The sequence below is a fragment of the Dasypus novemcinctus genome, chromosome 2 (genome assembly GCF_030445035.2).
Source record: "Dasypus novemcinctus isolate mDasNov1 chromosome 2, mDasNov1.1.hap2, whole genome shotgun sequence".
Taxonomy (NCBI): domain Eukaryota; kingdom Metazoa; phylum Chordata; class Mammalia; order Cingulata; family Dasypodidae; genus Dasypus; species Dasypus novemcinctus.
In genome coordinates this window covers 61044493-61072062 of record NC_080674.1, presented here as the reverse complement: position 1 = coordinate 61072062, position 27570 = coordinate 61044493, and the positions used below count along the sequence as shown (strand labels likewise).

At 37.6% G+C, this 27570-nt stretch overlaps 1 protein-coding gene and 1 pseudogene across 1 annotated transcript in view; both read left to right on the top strand.

Moving 5' to 3' along the window:
• LOC101414376 (large ribosomal subunit protein uL5-like) overlaps positions 1-27570 on the top strand; it is a 79178-nt pseudogene that overhangs the window by 27233 nt on the left and 24375 nt on the right.
• Positions 9172-27570, top strand: part of PDE4D (phosphodiesterase 4D) — a 1544760-nt gene continuing 1526361 nt past the window's right edge. The window contains exon 1 of the mRNA XM_071208178.1: positions 9172-9456. The gene's annotated coding sequence lies outside the window, so the exon portion shown is untranslated. The remainder of the gene's footprint in view (positions 9457-27570) is intronic.

Below are 27570 nucleotides of genomic sequence, written 5' to 3'. Positions count from 1 at the left end.
TTAGGCCAATAGTTCTACCCAAAATATGTTGTATCCTGGTGGTATGTCAACTAGTTTCCTTGAGGTCTGAGCAGCCAATTTAACAGATGTTTCAGTATGCCATTTCTCTTAATAGTGCAAAATGATGCTTTAAGTACCAATGAGTTATTGTCCATTTGTAACCAATAAAACTTGTACCAAGTCACCGTACTTTTTGGATTATTAATTGTCCACTAAAAAGATGCTCTTTGTACCAAGTTTCAAGCAGCCAGTGTACCTTTATTTAGTCATAGCTAGGGAACCAACAGAGTAGGAATTACTATTCATATATTTGCTTGTTACATTTTTGGTTTTCCATGGTGGCAGAATGAACCCTTGGATTGTGAAATAGGTATCAGACAGGTCCTGGTGTGTACTGTGTGCTTATTAATCGTCTTTATGTACTGCTTATTATGACATCTCTCCTATGATGACTATTGGAAACTTCCATTCTTAATAATGTAATTAATCCCTCCTGATTCCAATCTTCCATGCCAGCCTGAAAACCAGACCTAATAAAGTCCAGATATATTTTAATTCTCTTTTGTCTAACCCAAGAGAGAATTTCTTAGAGACTGATTTATATGTCTTGAAAGAACACCAACTGTGGGAATTTTGATGTATAATGAAGCTCAGGGAGTGTTGGGCTTCATTCCAAAATGCTGCAAATAGATACGACTTAGACAAGCAAACATGACACACATTCTTAACTATTTTCCAAAGGGGAAAATATTAGAAGAGAGGTAGTTTGAAAATAGAAACTATCCAGTATCAACTGAATGGTCCTTAGCTCCAGCAGTTCTCACAAGTGTTCAGTGGGAAGTCTGAAACATATTAGGTGCTCAACAAAATATTTTTAACTGAATAAATGAATGCATCTGATCTTCTGAGAATCTCCACAACATAGAACACCTTCCATGAATGCTCAAATCAGCCATTCATTTTGAGACCACTGTATTCTGTGCTCTCCCATTCAGGCTATTTTTTTTCTTATACTTTCTATTTTGAAATAATTTCATACTTACAGGACAGTTTCAAAAAGAATCCAAAACCCATACAGAGAATCCCACAAAGCACCCCCCCCCCGCATTAGATCCGCCAATTTTTAACACATTTTGCCATATTTGCTGTAGCATTATAATCTATCAATCCATCTCTCTATGTCTATCTTCTATCTATACTTTTATACCTATTTGAGAGTAGGTTGAATATATTATGCCCCTTGAACAAATAATACTCATACCGCACATGATATATGATTTGCTTAAACAAATCCCCATTTTTCCAATGACAGAGAGGAGTTAATCAACTGACTCATGGCTTCTGAGCATTAGAGCTGGTATTTGAATGTGCACCCTCTGACTCCAAGTTTAGGAATCTAGGATTCCAAGGTTTATGATATTTTTTCAAAGTCATGATCCAGAACAGTGTAAGGGAGCAGCTGAAAAAGCTGAAGTGGACTTACCATTCACTCTTACATATGGAAGAGTAAAGCTAACTATAGAGGATATTGATGAATTATTAAATATAAGACTTATAGAGACACATAGGACAGACAGGGAGCATCTCCAAACCTCTTCAAAAACCTCAAGTTCTGATGATGGGAGAAAAGAGGGCACAGAGAAGGAAAGAAATGTTTCCAAGTTCTTCTAAGGTATTTCTTTTTTTAAAAAAAGATTTATTTATTTATTTCTCTCCCCTTCCCCCATCCTGGTTGTCTGTTCTCTGTGTCTATTTGCTGCGTCTTCTTTGTCCGCTTCTGTTGTTGTCAGTGGCATGGGAATCTTTGTCTCTTTTTGTTGCATCAGTTCTCCCTGTGTGCGGCACCATTCCTGGGCAGGCTGCACTTTCTTTTGCGCTGGGCAGCTCTCCTTACGGGGCTCACTCCTTGCGCGTGGGGCTCCCCTACGCGGGGGACACCCCTGGGTGGCAGGGCACTCCTTGTGCGCATCAGCACTGCGCATGGGCCAGCTGCACACGGGTCAGGGAGGCCCGGGGTTTGAACCACAGACCTCCCATGTGGTAGACGGATGCCCTAACCACTGGGCCAAGTCCACTTCTCTCCAAGATATTTCTTTTGCTACTCAGGTCAAGTCTTCTGTTTGTCAAAATTTCAGGGAGAGATTATGGCAGATGGGACTTTCGGAAAAGCATTAGAAACCAGGAGGCTAAAGGCCCTAAAACTCATCCATTTGCAACCTCGTGTTACTTTGTAGTATTTTTAAAGCTTTTACGATTTACATAGATTCTTTCCCTTTACCTGCACCGCAAACTGCCAGGGCAAGTTTCTTCTCATACACTTTTTGTACTCTGTCCATATACAGAGGCCTTCAGTAGGACAAGTAGTTGCTTGTATGGCATGTTTGAGTGATTCCAGGAAGCTGTACCCCCACTGGTCTGGTAAAATGTGCCTCCTATTGAAATCCTTCCTTAATATTAAGGATTGGCATGTTTTAAGACCCCATTTACAGTGTTAATTAACTTGGGAGGATGGCCTATTAACCCAATGGCATATAGAAGGTTGTTTATTTGGCTAATTGATTACCAGCAGATAAAATCCTGAGAAGATGAGATAAAATTCTTTTTGGAAAGTGGATCTTTTCATGGTTCCATAGAGGACAACGCAGGTATGTCGGGGGGAGGGGGGTAAATGAAGAGGAAGGTTCACCATGAAATTTGGTTTCTTGTCTTGCTCCGGCATTGGCCCATGATGCTTTGTAGATTGAGAGTAAGAAAGGTGAAAATGAGACAAAATCTTTGCTCTCAGCTTGGTCATGCTCTAACAGCTCACAAAAATTCTCTTTGTGATAGCTTATTAAGTGGAGTATTTTTTGAGTTAGGGATTTCTTGGAGAAGGAAATGTATCCCATTATACTAACAGTGGCAGGGACTCCATGGAATTAAAATCAAAATTATTTAACCACCTAAGCTGAAGTAATGTCTTAGCACTTAGGTTGGTTATTGTCACTCTTTAGTACAGCCAAATCTATGTAGTCCAGCTGCTTGGAATATTAGATATGCCTAATTATATTTTCCAGCTAACCTAGTTTAAGGCGGAAACACATATTAACAATAACATCCTTAGATCTTGGGCAAGATCTTAGGTTAGGCCTCTGTCTTGACCCTCCTCCAGCTGTGCCACACACCACAGGATGAGAATTCTGTAGAGCCAAGGGGACATTGATCTATCCAAAGCACCTCCAAACCCACACTTCTAAACCACTCAGCATGCTAGAATTCCCTGCCCAGATGATCCCAAGACTATTTCCGGGTCTTGTGCAGACTTCTCTTGGGGTCTTGCCTCCCAAGGGCGAATTTCACCTTGAGAGTGAGAAAAGAGTACTTTGTATGACTCTTGGATATTGTGGTCTGGGGTGATCTCTTGAGTGTGTGCATGGTCCCTCACATTGCAGAACAGAATGGGGAGCCCAGGCTCCACAAATTTTAGTGATGGGCTTGGATTTCAAACTCTTTAGGGGGAAATAATTTCAAATGGCAAGCTCACTTTGCCAGTGAAGCTCACTACTTTGAGTCACTTCAGTTGACCACAGAGGTTCTTGCACTGCTTCCTGGCCAACACATGGAGGAATGGTGGTTATCGTTCAGTGGTTATTTATGATGTAGGAACTAGCGATGACTCCGTTCTTCTCCAGAGACATGCCCTGGGAGTTGCTACATGTGGTAGTGTTGATGGCTGTCACTATCTCATGAACACTAAATCCTTTATTTTCTTGTAAATTTTTTTCTTTCCCTGAACACTGGATTGTAAAGGTGTGAATGCATTCTAGTAAAATGGAGGATTCTAGTTAATTGAGTTCTGTTAACTTTTAACTATAGTTTGTATCTGCTGATATTTTGCTTTGTTCAGTCTTCATGTGCTAATTTTCCATGGGCATATTTTACCCTTTGCCTCCTCTCCATTATTAAGTAAGTTCCTTGAGCTCAGGAAGATGATTTATGGTACTTTAAAATATTGTCATCCTTTCTCTGTCTCCTCTCTCCCTCCTTCTTTCCTTCCCTCCTTCAGAGGTATATCAAATGCTTATTATTAATATCTCCCAGACCCTGTGCTCGAATTTCTCTTGTGCTAACTTTCTAATGATAAAATATGATTGTTTAAAACTTTATCATCTAATATTTAGTAAACCCATAACAGAAAAATAACTTCATTCACAAATCTTTAAAAAAAATTAAAGTTATCATTTCAGTGTCCAAATATTTTACTTTTATTTTTTTTCTGGAGAGAAACAAATGCCTGGAACTTACCATACAAATAGTGCATGTGAAAATTTTCAAATGTTATAGTCTGTTATTAAAGTTGCATACAGTTATTTAGACCTCTTCTTTAGGTCTCTTACTGTATATAACCTTGTAGTATCTCTTTTCATTCCCAAATCCTTGACCCTGCTTTCCATGCCTCTGGATTTCTACCTCTCTCTCCTCACAATTCTCTCTCCCTCTGCCCGCCTACTTCTCTTGAGTTGACACTCCCTCCTCACGTCTCTGTCTCTTTGTCTTTGAGTGCACTGATATCCACCAGGGGAAGGGCCAATGATCTTATAAGGTAGCAAATGAATCCAAGTGTGAGGTCTCAAGTAAAAAAATTAGAGTGACTGATCGTTCCAGGATTGTCAGAGCCTTTGAGTGTGATCATCTAGGGTCTTCCTCATTTTATGCCTGGGAAGACAGATCCAGTGAATCCTATAACTTGCCCAAGCTGTACAGTGACCAGGCTGCATATGTCCTATTTCCCAGTCTAGTCCTTTCTTAAACATAGTTTCTGAATACCTGCAAGTGGAAGCAAGTCAGCCATCATATGTTACAGATTTATACAGGTTTACTCTTATGGTGCCAGGGAAGGAACATGAGCACAGAAGAACCTACAAGATACCCTGGTAAGTTCTTTGCTCAAAAGATCATGCAGATAGCTTAGACAATGTGAGTAAGAGCTACAGACAAACAAGTTCAGACCAGTTACTACGGTGAGGACTGAACTAAATCAGGGGGCATGCAAGGTACATCTGTCAACGTATGCAGAGAAGGAGGCACTGTGCACCTTAGAACAGGAGAGAAAAATATTTTGGGAAATCCAAGTTGATAGTTTTCCTTGATTTTCTGAAATCTAAATTTCAGAATTTGTGACAAAATGTACAACAAATTTATTTCACGGCATAAATTAAAGTTTAGCATATTATAATTTTCTCGTGGCTATATAAATTTAAAATTCTTCAGGCTAGAGCAGCTGTAGTCACAGTACAAAGATTTTATCATTATTTACAGCTAATAAGACATCTATGATCCCTTTTTCTTCATCTTTGTTGAAGCATTGTTGGCAATGGTTTCCTGACTTGTGTGCATGGAAACGTAGTTAGGAAAATGAGTAAGTAAATAACTTCTCCTAAGAGTATAATCTCTCCTTTGTGACATAAATTAGATATCCATTCACATCTGTGGAATACTTCCCAGTTTTGCAATTAAATAATCTGATATGCACAAGCAAACATGCCAATCTCTTTCTGGTGTAGGAGAATTCAGTCAACTTTCTGTTTGAACAAATGAGCTATGCTTTTAAATAGAGTCGTTTTCTCAAAATTGGATTAAAAGAGCTGATCTGAGCTGCAATCAGATGGATAATTAAACAGTAAAGGTAAGAGGCTTCCCACTGTGCATGTTTACAGTGTTAATGGGAAAATAAAATGTGATTTTTAATTCTAAGGGTAATTTGACCAGCACACATGTCTAATGATGTGATATTCACTGACTTCATATTTCAACCTCCAGGTTGCTTTGCATTTGAAACCAGCTTTTTTTTTCATTGAAAAAGGCCAAAGTTTGCTTGGATAAATCTGATCTCATTTTATGTTTTTCTGTGGGTATGTGTAATTGATTGAAAAACGAAGATGTTATTTTAAAAGATTTTTAATTTCTTGTTTTTTCTGCTTCTGCTGTAATGTTTTGTTTTTTTTTCAGCTCTGTTTAATAATCAGGAGTATTTTCTAGAGTGATATTTAAAATGCTGGGAAATGCTTCCTCTTCTCCATTGTAGCACTTACTTCTGAAATGTCAAAGGTGTTGAATTTTTTTTGAAACCTGTTTATGACACTTATTACATTTTACTGCATGGTACAGGAGTTTGGCATGCAAATTTGCCTTTCCTACCGTATTCTAAGCTCTTTGAGGGCAAGGTCCATATCTTATTCTTTCTTATCCAGGGTCTTTCATTTGCTTGGTGAGTCAATGGAAGCAGATAAGGCATACGTTGCTCTCTGAGAACAGAACATGTAGATGTTGTAGAGGTGAGAGTTGGTTCTTGGCTGGATAAGTGGCTGGCTGGTTCAGACCTAGCCAATGATTCAAAGACAATTTGCTCATTTACAATTTGTCTTGTAGATTCCATTGTTTCTTTGAGCAAGAATGAAATGAAAACATGGATTCGTGGCCAGCCTTTTTTTCAGTGTGATTAAAAATGTAATTCAATGTGATTGGTTACATTGAAAATGGGTGAGATATGTGATAACGCTTAGACTAGTTAAAGAGAATTCTGGTTTTGCCTTTGGGTCCTTGGATAAGTAAACTTTCAGTGCTTTCCTCAGATACTTACTAAATTCCATTAAAAAATACTACTTTTATCTAGGGGCTGAGCATTCTTGATTATAGACCATAGAAGTCCTGAGACTTTTCTACTTATTTTTGTTTCTCATTATTGGGGCATTAACTGTTCATTATCCTTCCCAAGAGAAGGAATAAGAAATATGATTGTACTCTTTTTTGGGGGGCAGGGAGGGAGTGGACTATTGGGAAAAACTATTTGGACACCACTTATCCTGAGCTTTTGAGAATGGTAAGATTTCTTCATTACTGTTGTTGCATATTTAATAATAAAATTCCAATTTCATTTCCCTCTTATATAGCATTAATTTTGCAACAAGCCAGGAAAACCTCATCCACACATCCTGAGTGATATAATTATCAGTTCTGTTACAAACCATTATTGAAATGATGGTGCAATCAGCGCAGTTTCCCCCCTTTGGCTCTGTAGAGTCTAGCAACAGATCCTATGGGGTTAAGGATAAAAGGAAACTTTTCCTTTGACTTTTCCAAATCTCTCAACCCCACTAAAGCCCTGGAAGTTTCCTCCCTTGAAAACAAGAGGGTGGTTCTGTCATCCTTAATATCAATAGACAGTTGGTCAAAATGAGCCTTTAATCCCTCCTTTGGGATTAAAGGGATCACATAGTATCCAATAGAATAGACATTTATTGTGACCTCCTAAAGGCCTATTTTTACTGGGAGGGCAGGAAAGATTATAATTATTACTCTATCCCTCCTATTGTGATTATATTGTTCACTGTGAGAGCACTTGGAGTACAGTTGGGGTGTTTTAGAGGTAGGAGGGAGGCCAAAGAAAGAGACCTCAAACACAGCAGTAGGAAAAAAACCTCTAGTTTGAGCTTCTAGGGATGTTGGCACAGTGCCAGGCTTCTGACCACCACAGGGTGTTTGGAGGGCCTGGTGATCTATGGGACTGTGGAGAGTCAGTTCATTCATTTATTCCGCCAACACTTGTTAAGTGCTAACAGAATGTAGAGCAATTCTTCTCTTCAACACCTCTAAATTCTAAGTTCCATTTTTGACCCAACTCTATGTTGGGCAACTTGTTTGTAAGATTTTTGCTTTCACTTTCTCATTTATTGGTAGGAGATAATAATGCCCTAATGACCTCACAGGAGACTGTGCAGGTTGATTAGCAGGTGGCTACCTTATTCCAATAAGCCTATATAAAGACAACATTTATATATTTGTGGTCAAATCAGTTAGGACTGAAAACTTTGATCAGCCTTATTTTCTGCATGTGAGGATAGATATGGAAATGGCCAACCATCTTTATCCAACTCAATTTGACCAGGTCAACATATCTTCATTTAAATCAAAATTTTGTATTGTGGGAAATACAGAAAACATAATAGTACCCTACTTTACATTTGGTAAAATAAGGTTAAATGCTTTTCCCAAATTTATTCTGATGTACAGAAAATTATGATACAGGTTTTACAATTCCCCACTTACAGTTCTACTAAGAAATGGCTCATAGTAAAGTTAGCTTTTTTTGAAATGGCTCACTTAGTGTTCCTGTCTCCCACTCCTCCACATAAAATAAATAACCCTTATTCTTCATTTTGTTGTGAATTCAATTTGTCTATAATAGACTGGGGTTAGGTTAATTAAAAAGTTATGCATGATATACTATGCTTCTTCAATATGTATTCATCAATTGTAAGAGATGTACCACACTAATGAAAGATGTTGTTAATGTGGAAAAGTATGGGAGGAGGAGGGGTTGCAGCATAAAGGAATACCCTATATTTTTTATGTAACATTTATGTAATCTAAAGCTTCTTTAAAAAATTTTTTTTAAAGTTATGTGATATCATGATTACCTTGGGTTATACAGTTTATATCAAGTTGGGGTAAAATATTTTCAAATAATTACTATATATTAAAATGTACTTAATGCTAATATCATCATGTGAACACAATATATACCCTTGTAATATATATGAGACTGAATGTTGGGCTGAATCTTCACTGATGATATCTTAATCATTGCTTTCAAAAATAAATCTCTGAATCAGCTTGTTGATATTTCATTTGTCTCTTTCTCATAAAAGGTGGTAATAAAATTATGGTTATCTGAACTTTGTGATTGCTTAGATTTCAGTTAAACAGTTATTTAGTTTCTTTGAGTATGATTAGGGAGAATAATGGCTTTTTATTTTTCAGTACCATTTATGAGGTACTTGTTTCTTTTTGGAACACTTAATCATGCCTCCTCGCTGGCCATCTCTTAGGGTCTGCAGGTAGTGTCTGCTTTTTTGAATTTGGGACATTTTATAAAATCTCCAGGCAATCTTTAAAAACAGACTGTGGGGAGAATTTAACAATCAAAAGAGTAGTTTCTGTGTTAAAAATCCTTTAAAGCATGTTTTCATGATCCAGTGTATGGGGGTGGGTGTGGGTTGGAAGAGCAAACACTAAAAAGAAAAAACTAAGTGAGACTTAAAGGTTTTTTCTTCCAACTTATTTGCTAATAATTATTCAGGAGGTTTTACGTAGGCTTTTTGGAAATTCTAGAAGCTTTTCCATTTCAGACTTAATATAGTAGGATCATAAATAAATATCAGGTACCTTTAGGAGGCATTAGAAACTAAAGATAATGCAAAGACTACGCTCTGTTGCGTCAGGAGGTTGAATTGTTTTCATTAAAATATCTGTTATGAAAGCGCTGAGATTAGATGGGATGTTAGCTGCCCTTTTTTCCTGCTATCGAGTATCAGAGATTTGTATTGTTGGTAGGAACCGAGATTTCATTTTCCTTGGCCACATTCTGATGCTGGCTCCACAGAAGCAACTCTCCCGTTCCAGTTTTTTATGCCCAAGGTAAGTCAAAAAAGGAATTCCAGGAGTGAAGCATGGGTTTGTTGATGGAGTGTAGGGGAAACCAAATGAGCGTCTTTGGGATGAAAGTGTACATCTTTGTCTGCCGGAATGTGTGAGAAACAGAAAACCCTTTACACAGCCTAAACCTCCCACTCGTGTGATTACCAAGTACTGTTTATGGTCAAAATATGACTGAAGGTTTTGCTTTAGCAAAATGGTTTATGTTATGTGGGGACAGCATCTGTGTGCCTGCCTTAAATTTATGAACTGATAACATTCTGTTGCAATATATACCATCGTGTTTTATAATATTACAATTTTGTCCTGAGAGTTATTCTGGTAAATGGATGATTTTGCTTTTAAATAATCATTCTTGGAATTTCCAAATATAGTGGAAAAGTCAATTTATATGTATGGGGAAGATGTTGTAAACTTTAAGAATTGATAATAATTGTACTTTCTCTTAAAATATTGTTCATTAATTTCTACTATTTAGAATTTCTATAACTGCCAACGAAATAGCAAGTTTTATGAGTGAGATTACAAACAAGATTTATGAGTTTTATGAGTGAGATTACAAATGAATATCAATAAGCAAAAATGAGAGGAAACAACCAAAACTACTGAGGTAGAATATGCTAGAAATAAAGTAAAACTTTAAAAAATTGTCCCCAAAGAACTATGAATAATAAAATAAATATCCTCTGAGGTTACCCTCGCAGAGTAGTAACAGTAATTTTGCTGAAAACAATTAGGTCCTGGAGAGAGCAAACTCTTGCTGCTGATTAAGGGCCTGGACCCTGCAGCTTTGAGGCTTGCAGAGTCCTCAGTGTGTACTCTGCTCGCCCCTGCTAAAGCACAATGGTCTTAAATAAAACAGAATGGCAAATATTTAGAGTGAGTTTTATGTATCTTTGGGATTTTTCCTTCCCCACCATTGGTAAATAGCATATTTCCTCCACCAATCTGTGACCTTTGAGATAACTTCCCTCGTCAAATATACATGCATTTGAGTGGGTGTTTGTTTTCTTCTCCTCCCCCCTCCCCACTCCTCATTTCAAGAGATTTTTTTCCTGCCTCATATTCAACTACTTTCAGCACAGATAAGGTCTTCTGATCAATCTCAGGTCTCCAAGTTTGAAAGAAGGCAAGAAGCAGCAAAGGGATTATCAAGCACAAAGATCAGCTTGCAAATGTGAACTAAATAAATAAAGGCTTTCTCTTTTGTAAAATTATGCTCAGATTTTATTGGTTGTAACTTCTATGCTGATATATTTAAAAACAAAGCCCAGGTTGGCTGAGGTGCTGTTTTAATGTTTATGATGGATTTTATTGATTTGTAAACTGAACTGCATGCTATTTGTAGATTTTCCAGGGCCTCATATGGACCATCTAAAAAAAAGCCCACACACCTTGGGAATGGGTGTGAGCATGCCACTTGCCCTGCTCCAGACAAATGGGGATGCTTATGAATTAGCATGCATTAGTGAGCTGGAGGCCACTGAACGGTGTGCGAGTGCCCCTGCGCTAAGTTACGTTAGGGTCATCACCGCACAATTGTCAGGCCATCAGTCTGGGGCAGTGTTTCCCATTCATTTTAACCTGTGCTGTCCTGGAGAATCTGCTGAGGCCCACAGGGGAGTACAGCGGCCGTCCCAAACCTCTTTTTCTGTCTTGGCATAGCGTCTCGTCCAACTGCATGTGGTTGTCCTCCTTTTCCCTATCCGTATTCTTCCCTCTCATTTCTGGCCCAAAGCTTTGTAGGAGAAGGGAGGCAGGATTAATAGAAAGAGACAAGTATAAGGAGATATACCGTGGTACACCGTGATATCCCAGAGGTATTACATCAGAACAATAAAGGGGTTATAGAAACCTGGCTTCTCATCTGAATTCTGTTACTGGCATTTAACAGTGAGTAAGCCAATTGCTTACTTAGTGTCACAAGTTTTTTCCATTGGTATTTTACAACTACTACACGTATTAGCTATCACTTGTTTTATCAGTGCAACTGGATTGTACCTGAAATTAATGTTTCTACCAATCCATAGTCTCTTCTTTAGCTATGCTAGCTTGGAGTGGTGGTGGGGTTGTGCCAGGGTAGAATGTGGTAATATGATTTCAGAATTTGTTTTGTTTGTTTGTTTCATTCAACAAAGTAGTGTATCTCTCCATGCTTTAAATATTCTACAACTTAATTTTTAATTATTATAAAATATTTATTCAGTCAAATTTAAAATTTTTTTGCTATTACAAATTTTTTTTGTGTTTATCTCCTTGTAGCTAAATCAGGATTTTTCCCTTAGGATATATTTCTAGAAGCAGTGCTGGTAGATTAAAGAGTATATTTATTTATAAAGATTTGCTTCTTTTTGCCAAATTGCCCTCTAAAAGCTTTTTTTCTCCAGCTTATTCCCAATTTATTCTCCTGCTAACAGTATGTGAGAGGTCCTATTTTCCCATATCTTAAGCAGTATTGTTTTTAAAAACTTTTGCCAATCTGATATGGGGGAAATGGTATCTCAATGTGGTTTTATTTGCATTTCTTATATTACTAGAGAGGTTGGAAATTTTTTCCGTTGTGAATTGCCAATCAGTCTTCCCTGCTTACTTTTCTATTGGAATACTTGTCTTTCCATTAATTTTCTTGAAATTCTTAATATAGGTACTGATATGAACCCATTTGTGTATGGGTTGTCCATAATGTAAATACTTCTCCTACGTTGTTCATCACCTTTTAATATTTTCCTCTGGTATAGTTTTACATGAGAAACTTTTGTGCATGTGGTTGAATCTATGTATGCTTTCCAAAGTTTTTGCCTTTGGTGTTTAGAAAGGACTTTTGTATCCCAAGATTGCATGTACTCTGGGTACGTTTTGTTCCAGTACTTTATATATTTACTGTGTGTCTTTTTATTTTACATTTACATTGTAACCCATCTGGGATTTATTTTGCTGTACAGGAGTGCAAGAATTTAACTTTATATTTTTAAAAAATAGTTTTCTACTTGTCTGAAAATACTTTACTGAATAATCTATCCTTTCTCTTTTAAGTTTTTCCTTCAAAAACATAATATAAATTTCTGTTATCTGGATTTTCTACCTTTCTCATTGACTTCTCTGTCTTTTCTTTGGTCGGTGTCACACTGTTTCAACTCTTGTAACTTTATGTTATATTTGATATAGGATAGCCTGAATTGCTCTTTCTACCATTGGCCTCACTTGCTTCTAATCTTTAACAGAGTTGGTCAAGTTCTTGTTCTAAAACACAAATCAGATCATGTTACTCCCCTGCTTCTTGTATATAATTTCAGTTATTTTAAAAACTAAAAATGTATCTCCATTGCCTATAGCAGAATCGAATACCTGAGGTCAAAGCAATTTCTGGGCTTTGGGGTGTTTGTAGATATGTACAACTTTATTTTGGTGAATGTTGTTTTTTCTTTGAGAGGAAGGTTCATCGTTTCCTTAGATTTTTAAGGGCCATGACCCCCAAAACTAATAATCACTGGCATAAGGGAAGGAAGTCAGACTCCTCAGAAAGACTCACAAAGAAAAGGCTTTCCTGGGTGGACTTTGAACACCTGTCCCACCTCTTCCCTTCCCGCCCTCTGGTTCTGTCCTGCTCTACCCATCCTGAACTACTTGCAGGTTACTAAGCAGTCTGCTGGTTTATGCCTCAATGCCTTTGTACATGTTATTCCTTCTGCTTAAGTGCTCTCCCCACACACTTCACCCACCTGGAAAATTGCTGCTTGTCCTTCAAGAAACAATCAAAGGGTTCTCCACTTCTCTGAAACTTCACCTCATCTTCTTAAGCAGGGCTGATCCCATGGGCTCTCTTACAAAACAAAACAACAAAACCCCCCTCTGTACTTAATCTATACTTTTATTATTCATCTTTACACTTCCTTCCCTACCTAGACTATGATATCTTGAGAGTAAGGGCCTTGGTTTTATAACCATTGGAACCAATATCTGGCACCAAATAGGCACTTGGTGAATGCCTGTTGAGTGGGTGAATGCTTGTAAAAAATGAATAAAGACAGGAGCACAACCCTGGTGAAATCACTGGCAGGAGGTTATTTGAAATAATGTTGCCTCAGAAAAACAACATGTTTTTAGAGGCAAAGGGGGCAGCTCTTAGTGTGACAGAAACGAGGACAGGGTGAGTGAAGGGATAAAATAAACTTGGGAATAGAGTGATTTATAAAAAAACAAAATTTGACATTCTGAGTAACCTTAAGTGAAAAATTTTTTTACCAAAGACTTTCCTAACTTTTCCTGGGATATTTGTAGCACAGAATCTATTTCCTGAGTTACTGGTGCTGAATCATGACTTGGTCATCCAGAATTGTGAGTAATAGAAAGTAATGGAAGCACGGCATTGAGTATGGGTGGCTGGGCGGGGGGAGGGGTTCTGCCCTGTTCATTTAAAGTATGTGCCCTGTCTTGGACTACTTACCGTCCAAATTGATATGTAGTCTTTTAAAAATATTTCTGGCATCTAGCACACTGTCTGACACATAGTGGATACTGACAAAAATTTCGATGAATAAATTAATGTGTGCATGTGTAACTTGTGGGTGTGACAGCTGGTTAGTTACTCGTGTCTTCTTTCTCAACTCTCATTCTTAAGGTTGCCATCTAATTTTGCTGGAGAAGGTAACCTCACTATTCACCTGGTTCCCTTTATACATATTGCTTAATCTTACATGGTTGTTATTGTTGTTCAGTCTATTTATTTATATCTTGCTTTTTTTTTTTTTGATTCTTCATCTAGTAAGATGGCACCTTGTGTCACTTACTACCTTACTCTTAACAGATAGCCCTTGGTTTTTTTGTTGTGTGTGTGTTTGTTGCTGTTGTGTTTTTTTAAAAAATTTCATTGTGGTAATACATATGCAACTCAAAATTTCCAATTTTAACTGCCTTCATGTGTACAATTTGGTAATATTAATTATATTCACAGTATGCTATTGTCATCACCATCTGCTACCAAAAAGCCCCTGTTTATTGAAAATATGAAATCTATCAACTTTACTCTTCAGAGTCCCTCTACATCATCATCCCTCCTCTGCTGCAGGAAAAAAGTCCTTCCTATTCAAATGTGGTTCTACTTTTACCTTTGATCTCTCTTGTCCATTCCTCTCTTTCTGCTTACAAACATGCTAAGAGTCAACCTGTGCTAGAAACAAACAACTCAGCAAACAAAAACATTTCCATGAATTCACTAGGTGACTATCATTTTTTTTTTCATCTCCAGAGTTTTGATTGAGATGTCTATCCTCACTGTGTATATCATCTCTCCATGCACTGAAGTCTATAGCTGGTATTTTCTGGTTTCTTCTTTCAGTCACCAAACCATTTTTAAAAAGACCATTTTTCAGTCTTCAACATCCTTCACCTGTCAATAACATTTGAAACCATTAAAATTCCCCTTAATTATTTTTTTTGGAGGTACCCCACATTGAACCTGGTACCTGATGCATGGGAAGCAGGTGCTCAACCACTGAGCTACACCCACTCTGCTTCCCCTTAATGTTGAAATGACTCTGTTCCTTAGTGTCCATCACACAGAACTCTATTTAGTCTTGTTTTTCTGACAGTTATTTTATTTTTATTTATTCCTTGGCTCCTGTTTCTAGATCTCTGACTGAAGAAAGCATTTCAAGTCACACCAGGCCAATCTATACCATGTCTCTGAGGATTCTGGGGATGAATCTCAAATCTGCACCTCTACATAGGCATCTCTCCTGTGTTCAGACTTAATGTTTGCTGGATAGCTCCAACTAGCTCTCCGTAAGCACCTCACCATCAATAGAAATTCCACATAACTTAAAACAAAATTCCACAGATTTTCTCATAAGCCAAATTTTTATTTTTACTTTTAAAAAATGTATGTTAATAGCAGAAACATTTTTCTTTCCAACTAGACTTAAAATTTTTGAGTCAGCTGTGGCTGCTGATTCTTCTCCCACATCTAACACATATCAATGTTCTGATTTTACTTTTTATGGTCTTTTACCTAGATTTTTCCATATATTCCCACTGCTGTGGTACTAGTTTAAACTCTCATACCATTTGCCTTTAATATTTTATTGGCTTTTCAGGGTGCTTTCCTGTATTTAATTGTTTCTTCTCCAGTGTATTCTTTGCATTGCAACCAGACTAAATCATCAAAGGCCCAACCTTGCACATTTTTGTTGAGAAACCTTCAGTACATCCTGATATCTATGCAATTAAGGTAAATTTCTTACATGTCTCATATCAAATCCTCTGTAGTTAAGCTGCCAAAATTTAGCCCTTGTCCCTTCCACTTGCTAGTTTTGTAGTCTTGGGAAAACTACTCAACCCTATGATACTTCAGTTCTCTCAGTAAAAAATGGGGATGATAATAATGGTGACTATCTCATAGGGTTGTTATAATAATTAAATGATTACCTGCCACATAGCAAGCATTCAATAAATGCTTCCTATTAGCCTGCTCTTTGAGGGCTTTCATATTTGTCTCAGAGCCAACCTTCTTGCTAAAAGTTCTTGCAATTTGCTAATTTCCATTCCCAAATACACTTTCCCATTTCTATGCTTTGGCTCCTTCTGTTTCCTCTACCTGGAACATCCTTTCCTACCCTCTATCACTGCCATTCCTTTCAAACTTCCACCCATTATTCCAGATGAATCTCAAATATACTTTACTCCAGCCAAAAATGATGGCTTATTTTTCTGAAATTTCATAGTATATTTTATACCTTTCATTAATTCATATTAGCTTATATTATAGTTACACATGCACAAATCTTATCTTCTCTGATAGAATGTAAGCTCCTTGAGCACAGTTTGTGCTTATTTATGTTTCTATTTCCTAAGATAACAAGAAAAAGTGTCTCAAAGAGAGATTTAATGAGTATTTATTGACTAAATGCATGGGAAAGGGTATGGATTTTGAATGAAATGTAAGCATTATTAAACCAGTGAGAAATGACAAGGGTACTCTGTTGAGCTCATACATCTAGAATTAGTACCTCTCCTGCCTCTCATTAATACTTCCAGTATTGTCTTCAGATTGCTTCTCATTGGGATCCGCTATTTTCTTATGAAGACTCTGATGTAGGAAAGAGTGTGGCATGTTTAGAAACTGAGCAGCATGACTGTAGTGCAGTGAATGAAAGAGAAAATGCCATGGGTTGAAATTGGAGACAGATGGGGAGTAGATCATGGTTGAGTTGACAGGTCAAATTATCAAGTTTAGACTTTTTGAGCAATAGAAGCCTTCGAAGAGTTTTTAAGCCATGGAGTGAAAAAGAAATGCACCTTGCTTTTAAAATTGCACTCAGGAGAGATGGAGGATGGAAAGTGAGAGGACGAGAATGGGTAGGGGGGTTTGCAGGTGAGAGACTGCTAGGGCCTGGGCATAAGCGATGGCAATGGAAATGGAGGGGAAGAGGTGGAGCTGAGATTTACTTTGGAAGCACAGTGGACAGGACTTGCTGACAAACTGTGGTCGGGGTAGGAAAGGAGGCAATCTGGTGTGGTCTCTAGATTTCTGACTCAAACAACTGGACAGATGGTGGGGTTGAAGGCTTTCTTATTTAGTTGTGGTCTGAGATAACTTTCATCCAGTAGGTAATTTCCAACAGTCATTAGAAATTTCTCTTCCTGACTTAATGCCAGAGCCTGACATCATCCGGGATAGGTTGAATAGTTCCTGGACTGCCCCTGAGACTGAGTCCTTGGGGGTGCTGGTCATGCAGCGTGCATTGACGTTCAGGGGAATCCAGGTGTGAGGAAAGCTCAGCAGCAGAAGAGCAGCCTTTGTGGAGATGTTTCCTGAAATGGGCCTGAATGAACAAAAAATGATTTTAGGGAAACGGACTTTGGCCCAGTGGTTAGGGCGTCCGTCTACCATATGGGAGGTCCGCGGTTCAAACCCCGGGCCTTCTTGACCCGTGTGGAGCTGGCCATGCGCAGTGCTGATGCGCGCAAGGAGTGCCGTGCCACGCAAGGGTGTCCCCCGCGTGGGGGAGCCCCACGCGCAAGGAGTGCGCCCGTGAGGAAAGCTGCCCAGCGTGAAAAGAAAGTGCAGCCTGCCCAGGAATGGCGCCGCCCACACTTCCCGTGCCGCTGACGACAACAGAAGCGGACAAAGAAACAAGACGCAGCAAATAGACACCAAGAACAGACAACCAGGGGAGGGGGGAAATTAAATAAATAAATAAATCTTTAAAAAAAAAAAAAAGAATTTAAAATATTGGAAAGGAGTAAGGTTGACGTCCATTGCCCACAATCCATTTATGCTAATTTTCTGAGATTCTTTTAATCTTAGGAAAAACATGTTTTCCCAGTTATAAAAGGTTTGCTATTTGAGTAAAAATAATGATCACTGATTAGGCTATAAATCATTTGGTGGTTGTCAGCTATGAACTTTTGGAAACATGAAATAATTTGAGCTGCCTTATTCTTTTTAGAGGCTGCATGGTGTTCTGTTGCATATATGTCATATCATTTATACAGCCAGTCCCTTCCTTGTGGATATTTATGCTTTTGGGTTTTTTTTTTAATAGATTTATTTTATTTAACCATTACCCATCCTGAACCCCCGTCCCCCCATCCTTGTTGTTTGCCCTTGCTATCGGCTGTGGCCATTTGTTGTGTATTCTGTGTCTGCTTGTCTTCTTTTTAGGAGGCACTGGGAACCGAACCCAGGAACTCCTATATGGGAGAGAGATGCTCAATCATTGGAGCCACCTCCAGCTCTCTGGTTTGTTTTGTCTTTCATTGTCTTTCCTCTTTGTGTCTCTTTGTTGCACCACCTTCTTGTGTCAGCTTGCTGTACCTGCCCATTGTGCCAGCTTGCTGTCTTGATCATCTTTTCCAGGAGGCACCGGGAACTGAACCTGGGGCCTCTCATGTGGTAGATGGGAGTCCAATCGTTTGAGCCACATTCACTTCCCATTTTATGTTGTTTTAATCTTTTGCTATTTCCAACAGTGCATGCATATGCAAATACATCTGTGGGACAAAGTCTTAGAAGTGGTTTTATTAAATGAAAACAGTTGCAAAATTGCTCACCATAGAAGATACACTAATCTACGCTTCTAGCTGGAGTGTCTGTTAGTGACTGCTCCTTCTACCATCTCACCAATACTGTGTGCTGATTTTATAGGAAATTTGTAATTTTAACTAATGTTTCTTTTATCAGGAGTACAATCAAGTACCTTCCCAACATTAGCATTTCTATTCCTTTTCCCACTGTTAACTTTTCTCAAACCTCTGAAATTTTGAGAAAGTGATGACTGTCACAAAGTCATTTTCCCGAACATCTTTCTAAGCAGTGAATAGAGGCTCTGATTTCCATTCTTGTGGAGGTCTACTTATGTTACTCAGCATTTGGTCCCTATCCCCTCAATACACGTATTTATTGAATGCATACTATATGCCACACTCTCTCCTAGGCACTGGGGATGAAGTCAGTGAAGAAAATAAACATAAAATCTTGCCCATATGGAGCTCACCATTCTAAAGGGGAAAGCATAGCATAAATAAATAAGCAGGCATTTTAGAAAAAGGGACATTTATGTGATTTAAGTTTATGCACTAATTGTTTGATTTAAAATGATTCTTATGTCAAAGAAATTTAGGATGGTAATCAGAGTTGAATAACACATAACACATTGTTCCCATAATCCCCATGATTCAAAGGAAGCCATCTGTACTGGATATTCTTAAGCTAGTTTTTCAAGTTCAGTTTTACATCCCACAACTGAAGGAACCTCTTTTAAAAAATGATTCTGGTACTTGATGAGTCTCGTTTTAGTTTCTCAGACCATCTTTGCTTTCTTTTAATTTCTCGCCTTAAATCTGTTCTCTGCATAAAGCGATTTGCTCTACCTGGCACGAATTCTCTGTTCATATTTTTCAATCATTAGTTTCTCCAACCATTAATCATTCATTGTAAGGTACATATAACTGCTTTTCCAGTTTCCTCATCCCTTTCAGTATTTTCTTTACAATGTACCAAGATTGATAGACCTACCTTTGAGAGCTAGGGAAAGAGAGGAAAGTCCTTCACTGTGGACCTTGATTTTTCCTATTTGGATCATTGTTGGTGTAGTGAGAACTGGAGGCAGGAGTGACAAATGATTGGAGTCAGGGATGCATAGGAACAGATTCTGGCTTTACTCTTGGAAAACTTTAAGATGTCTATGGGCTTTGTCTTTTGCAGCTGTATAACAGAGATGATTATAATACTGACGTTACGGACTTGTTATGCCCAGTACAGAGTAAATATACAACAGAGACAGCTAATAATAACAAAATCATACTGATAATGGTAATTTGATCCACTTGCTGAATACTCTTTTTTTAAGGTGCATCTTGACACCTGTTTCCTCTCCTTTGGAAATTTTCTGCTTGCAAAATCTCTGAATTACTGATTTATTTAAAAAAAGTAAATAAGTTGTATCTCACCTATTTGAAAATCAGTTCGGTTTAGCTTACTTTCTGCACCCATTTAAATCCATTAAGTCTTTTTTTTTACCTTCACTTCTAAATTTAAGATTATCTCCCCAAATCATGCCATTAACTCTGCCTTTAAGATACTCACCCCAAGATTGAAACAAAAGAGAAATGTTCCGATTTCTCTACCTCAGCAAAGTAAGATTTCTCTTATTTGTCATCATCTACTGGTTTCAATCACTTTAATCCTCATCACTTATGAAATTCTGTTAAAACCGATTTTTTTTGTCTTTATTTATTTTTTAATGTTACATTAAAAAAAATATGAGGTCCCCATATACCCCTCATCCCCCTCACCCCACTCCTCTGCCCATAACAACAACCTCCTCTATCATCATGAGATATTCATTGCATTTGGTGAATACATCTCTGAGCACCGCTGCACCTCATGGTCAGTGGTCCACATCATAGCCCACACTCTCCCACAGTCCACCCAGTGGGCCATGGGAGGACATACAATGTCTGGTAGCTGTTCCTGAAGCACCACCCAGGACAACTCCAACCCCCGAAAATACCCCCACATCACATCTCTTCCTCCCACTCCCTACCCCCAGCAGCCATCATGGCCACTTTCTCCACACCAATGCCACATTTTCTTCGATTACTAATCACAATAGTTCATGAATAGAATACCAGTAAGTCCACTCTAATCCATACTCTATTCCTCCATCCTGTGGACCTTAGAATGGTTGTGTCCCCTCCACATCTATATTAAGAGGGGGCTTAGATTCCACATGGATGCTGGATGCAATTCTCCTGCTTTTAGTTATAGGAACTCTTGGCTCCCTGGTGTGGTGGTTGACCTTCTTCACCTCCATGTTAGATGAGTGGGGTAAATCCAATAAACCAGAGTTTAGGAGTTGCAAGTCTGTTGAGGCTCAGGGCCTGGCTATCACATGGTCAGTCCAGAGATTCAGGTCCCCTGGGTATACATTAAACCCCAACACCAACTACAGTTCTGTTAAAAATAGCAGGAAAGACTTGTGGACAAATATCACATCTAAGTCCAGCTCCATCACACAGAAACACAAACTCCAAAGTAGGGCCAACTGAGATGGCACTGAACTCCATCTGCCATGACCATAGAACCTGTGGGTCTCTGTAGCCCCCAATACCTGGGGTTGTATCTACTTTATCTGTCTCTGGGACTCTGCTCGGGTGTGCATAAGGGTAACCCCTCTGATAACCTCCCGGCTCTTTCTGGAGACTCATAGCCATATAAACTCATTTGTCCAGAACTGATTTTTATTTAAAGAATTTCTTAGATTGTCCAAACTCACAATTTACAAATTCACGTCTTGATTCCTTTAACCCACAGAGTCCTTTCATCTTTCAAGTCTCTTCCTCTTTTCTGTCTAATAAATGCCATTCATCCTTAAAGTTGATTTCAAATACTACTTATTGAATGAAGAGTTTCCGATCCCAACGGAGAGCTCTCTTTCTTCTCTGAAATCTTATAGCTAGAATAATGTAAACTTTATTCTCCAAATTTGGCATTTTTGAGAGTGAAAGGGGCATTATTAGCAATAATAATTGGGACAATAGTCATAAACTGGACTTGTTCTGGTTCTACTGTGTATATTGTCATCCAGATTATTGCCATTTGGAAACCTAATTCTAAATACCAAGAACTCTGAAGCCAAATCTGTTTGGTTCCAAGTCCTGGTTCTGTGCGTAACTTTGGGCAAACTATTATATCATTTATCATTAATTTATTCTTTTGACAGCTTTTTATTGAGCACCTAATAGATGTTGTGGAAAGTGTGAGGCATTGTTAGCACAATGATAAATGATATTTATGGTTGTTGCTTTCATGTAGCTTATGTCCCATCTTTATGTATAAAATGGGGTTAAGGACACCTACATCATGTTATTGTGAGAAATGCATGAGATGATCTGTGAAGCAGGTAATACATTCCCAAGCATATAATAAGTGCTCAATGGTGATTTTAGTTTTGTTTGTATTTTTCATACTATTATACATACCAGTGTATAAATGTATGGTCTTTGAGGGTAAAAGACATGTTTTAGTTACATGTATATTTCTTAAAGCAACAGCATAGTGGCCTCTAGTTAGTTTGAATGAACTTGCTGAGTGAATCCTACTAAATACCAGATATCTATTTTTCCATGTCTTTTCTGCTTTTGTTCTGTTGTCTCTTTTTCTGCCCTACTTGGATTAATTGAATATTTTTTTCAATGTTCCATTTTATTTCTGCCATTGGCTTTTAGTTATAATTCCTTATTATTTATTTATTTTATTGATTTCTGTAGAACTCACAGTATATATCTTTAACTTATCAGAGTCTATTTAGTGTCAATATTGTATCTCTTCATACTTCACAAATATAATAATATAATTCAATTTAAACACATACTATCTGTCTGTGTATGACTGGAGTTGTATCTTTTACTTCAATATATGTTATAAATCCCACATTAGAGTGTTTTTTTAAAAAATTTAAATATTAGTGGTCCTCTAAGGAAATTCTGAGAAAAAGAGAAAATATAGCTGTTTATGTTTATCAATTCATTTAACATTTCCAGTGCTCATGATTCTTTACTGTAGATCTGAATTTCTATGTTGCACCATGTCCCTTTAACTTTTAGCATTTCTTTTAGTGCATGTCTGCAGGTAATTAATATTCTAAGCTTTTGCTTATATAAAATTACCTTTATTTTACCTTCATCTTTGAAGACTATTTTTGGATGAAGAGCCTTCAGTTAGGATTTTTGTCTCCTTCTTTCAACATTTTGAAGATGTCATTTCATTGTCTTTTTCAGCCTCCATTTTTTTCTGGTTAGAAGCCTGTGACCATTCTTGTCTTTGTTGCCTTATATATCATGTGTCTTTTATCTGTGACCGCTTTTAAGATTTCTCTCTATCTTTGATTTTCAACAATTGACTATCAAGTGCCTGGGTGTGGTTTTCTTTATATTTATTCTTATTGGGGTTCCCTGAATTTCTTGGGCCTATAAGTCAGTATTTTTCATCAAATTTGAGAAGTTTTCAGCATGATTTCTCCAAATATTTTGTCTGCCATTCTTGTTCTCATTTTTTTCTGGGATTCCAATTATAAGTACGTGGGAGAATTTGATTTGCCCTACCAACCTCTGATGCTCAGTCCACTTTCTTTGTTTTTTTCCTCTTCATTTTTCAGATGGAATAATTTCTGTTTATCTGTTCAGGTTTTGATTTTTTTTTCCTGCACTCTCTAATCATCTGTTAAGGCCCCTCTACTGAATTTTTCATTTTAGTTGTTGTGTTCAGTTCTAGCACTTCTGTTTGATCCTCTTCTTGGGATTTCCTTTTCTCTGCTTAGATTCCCAGTCTCTACATTAAGATATTTTCTTTAATTCTCTGAGTACATTTTTAAAAATTCTTTGTGCATATTAGAATAGCTGCTTTAAAGATTTTTTAAAGCCAAATGTCTGGGTCATTTTGGTTCTGTTTCTATTACTGCTTCTTTGCTCTATGCATCACATTTTCCTGTTTCTTTGCATGTCTAGTGATTTTTTACTAAATACCCTGCATTTTGGATAATATGTTGTAAAGACTCTGAATTCTGTTTTCTTCTGAAGAATGTTTATTCTTATTTAGCATGTTCATCAATTACTGGCTGATCACCTTGAACCTGTGTAGGCTTGCTTTTATGGTTTGTCAATGCAAATCACTGGTTAATGAAAAGCCTTTTTAACTTGGTGATATTCAGTGTTGAAGGGAGACTGTTTGCCCAGAGAATGGGATTTTGTTATAGGCCTTGTGGGTGCCCTAAAACTTACTTCAGGATACAGACTTTATTTGTAGAAAGGCACAGACCTTCTTTTTGTCAGGTGATTGCCAGGGGTATTAATAAAGTGTATATTAATGAGAGTGATCACTCTAGCAGGGCCTGAATTTCAGTCTTGACTAGCACTGTTCTTCCTCCAGCACTACTCAACATCTAGCATCTCTGTTCTGCTTTCAGTTCCCTAATATCTGCTATCTCTGCATAACTCTCTTCTCTGTAAGGCCTGGTCTGTGGATTCCAGTCACCTCGGCCACCTTGAAATCTGATTTCTACCTCCTCAGTTCGGCATGATTGCCACCCCCTGGTTGGACTCCAGAAATTACCTCTAATGGAGAGGTGGGCGATAGTGGGGCTCACCTTGTCTGCAGGCCTTTCTTCAGTGATTGCAGTCTTGGGCTGCCTGTTGTCTACTGTCTGAGCATATCTACCTCATAGACTTTAGATGGTTTTAGAAGAGTTCTTTTGCGGGAGCACTAATCGGCTACCAGTTGCTCTAATCTGTTACCAGTTACTTGATCTTAGCTGGAAGTAGAAATCTACGGGTGTCAATTTGATTTGCAGTTCTTTCTAACATAATACATGCTACCTATCTTTTATTGATAAATTTTATAATTTTAATCTTTTTTTTGGATCAGGCAATAGTAAATTCACGTGGACAAAATTAAAAAGTTACAGAAGGCTATGTAGTGAAAAATTACCCTCCTAAACTTCTACCATAGCCCTTCTCCTTAAAGACAAAGGATGTTACCAGTTTCTTTTTGTACTTCTTCAGAGATATTCTAGGTACATCCATCTTCTTATGTTTTTCAAATGAAAGATAGTATGATATATATACACACACACATATACACTCTCTATATACCTTAGTTTTTTCTCACTTCATTAAATATTATGGAGACTATACATATAAAAACCTAAGTAGTACCATAAATCACCTTACTAGACCTCTCTGTTTACACTTTTTAGATTTTTTAAACAATGCTTTCAGGAACTACCTTGAACCACATGACTTTTGGCTCAGGCCAATATGTATCTATAGAATAAATTCATAACCACACAGTTGCTACCTCAAAACATATGTGCATTTGTTATTTTGTGAAATATTGCCAAACTGTCCTCCATTGTGGCTGACTGTATTCCTACCAGAAATGTATGAAATTGATGCTGGCATTTTTGTTGTCCTCCAGGGTTCATTTTCACCACACTACTTCTAAAAAATTGTCTTCTGCTTTTCATTCTTATGTTTTATTCTGTATCAATCAGTTGATAATCTTTCCCTGGTTAACTTATAACCAATGGGATAATTAATAATGATCTAATCAATTAGAAGTACTAGTATTATTGCTACTGTGGTTCCTTTCCCTAATATTTTAGGGTGTATACCAGCTGTTAATTTCCATTTTGAGTGCAATTTTATTTCCATTTCGTCAGTGATTTTCCTTTCTTTGTGTTTTAAGAATATGAGTAGAACAGGATGGAGGAATAAAATATGGATTAGAGTGAACTTACTGGTACTCTACTATAGAACTACTGTGACCTAGCAATGGAAGAAATTATGTCATTGATGTGGAGACAGTGGCCATGGTAGTGGCTGAGAGCAGGGAGAGGGAAGAAGAGATGTGATGTGGAGGCATTTTTGGGACTTGGAGTTGTCCTGAATGATATTGCAGGGACAGGTGCTGGACATTATATATCCTGCCATAACCCACTGAATGGACTGGGGGAGCGTGTAAGCTACAATGTAAACTATATTCCATGCGGTCCAGCAGTGCTCCAAAATGTATTCACCAAATGTAATGAATGTGCCACAATGATGAAAGAGGTTATTGATGTGGGAGGAGTGTGTGTGTGGGGGGGTGGGGTATGTGGGAACCTCTTATATTTTTTAATGTAACATTTTTTGTGATCTATGTATCTTTAAATAAAAAGACAATTTAAAAAAAGAAGCAGAAATTTTTTTTTCAAAAAATGCTATTTAGGTAAAAAAAAAAAAAAAAGAATATGGGTAGAGCATATAGTAGGCTGTTCCCATTCTGAACTTGATCGTATCTCTCATCTGCACAGGCTAACTTTATTAATTCTTTTTAGAATCATGTTCTTTGAACTTTCTAGCTTGTTTTCTTTCTTTCTTATTTTTCCTTTACCTTACTTGTTCTTTTGAATTCAAGAAGCCAATGATGTCTGGTGTAAGGTTTATTTATGCCTTGAACATTCTGAATCAAACCTTTATGTGGGAAGATTGACCCTGTTAGAGTTTCTCTGCTTCCTGCATCATAAAGTTGTTCTCCAGCTAATTCAGTAATCTCTTTGATTTTGAAGGTTCTCCTCTCTTTGCAGTGTGCTGAAAAGTGAATTGTGAATTAATTGCTGAGAAATATGGAAGAGTCTATAATATTTGCTGTTTTTTTCCGCTAACATTCACCTTTAACCCCGCCCATTTAAAGATCATAGGCAAGGACATTTTTATTTGTTGTTTCCTATATTTATTAGTATTTCAATGCTGTGTATATTCTCTTCATTATGTTGTATTGTGATATGACCAAGCAATGAATGGCTGAACAGGGCCCATTAAAAATAAATTTCTTTTCAATGTCTGCCTTTTATTTTTTAATAACAGACTTTATTTTAGAGCAATTTTAAGTTTACAGAAATATTGTACAGTCAATGCAGAAAGTTCCTGTATTAGCCATCTCCCCTGCCCCCCATCCACCTGCATACATTTTCCCTATTATTAATATCTGGTATTAGTGTGGAATATTTGTTACAAATAATGAAACAATGTTGATACATTATTAGTAAAGTAGATTAATTTTTGTACCCCAATTTAGACACTTAATCTTAATCTGCAGCCCTGTGAGTGTGAATCCACTGTAAATAGGACCTACCGAAGACGTTATTTTGTGTTAAGCATGGCCCTCCTGAGTGGGGGATGGGTCTTAATCCAGATTACAAGAGGCCTTGAAGAGAGAACAAACCAGGGTTAGAAGTTAGCCCACACAGGAAGAAGCTGGAAGTCCGCAGAAAACCTGAAGAGCTGAAGAACTGAGAGGATGTTGCTTATTATGGGAGGCAGAGGTACAAGCCAAAGAAACCCAAGCATTGCTGGCAGCCAGCGGCAGAACTCAACAGATGGTGGGAGAAAGCAAGCCTTGCCGGTATCTTGGTTTTGGACTTCCTCGAGCCTCAGAAAACTGCAAGTCAATAAATTCCTGTTGTTCAAGCCAAAACCAGTTTGTAGTGTTTGCCTTAGATTCCTGGAAAACTAAGATAGTAACTAAAGTCCATAGTTTACATTAGGGTTCACTCTTTGTGTATAAAGTCTATGAATTTTGGCAAACAGGTAAATGTCATTTATGGTGTCATATAGAATAGTTTCAATCCCCTAAAAATGCCATATGAGCCACCTATTCATCCCTTCCCCTAATGCACCCTGCCCTAGTGCTTTTTTAAAACAATGTTCTTTATATTCCAAACTTGTCTCCTGCCTCCTGCCTGTTGAGATTCCTGTTGCAAACTGCCTTTGACTCTGTCTTCCTGTCAAATACCCTCAGTGACCTTTTGTACAAGTTGCTATGAGGCAACTTGTAATTGAACAATTTGAAAAGGTCTTGTAAATATAGTTCATTTTTCTATTGACAAAGAAATGTGGTACCTACTTTGGAAATGAATGCACTGACTCTTAACTACAGGCATTTATGAAACCCTGGGTTTAGTACTGTTAGAGGAACTGGAATAAAACAATTTAAAAATTCTGGTTCTTACCTTGAAGGAGTGTAATGGTTGAGGACACAGGATTTGAAGCCAAGTA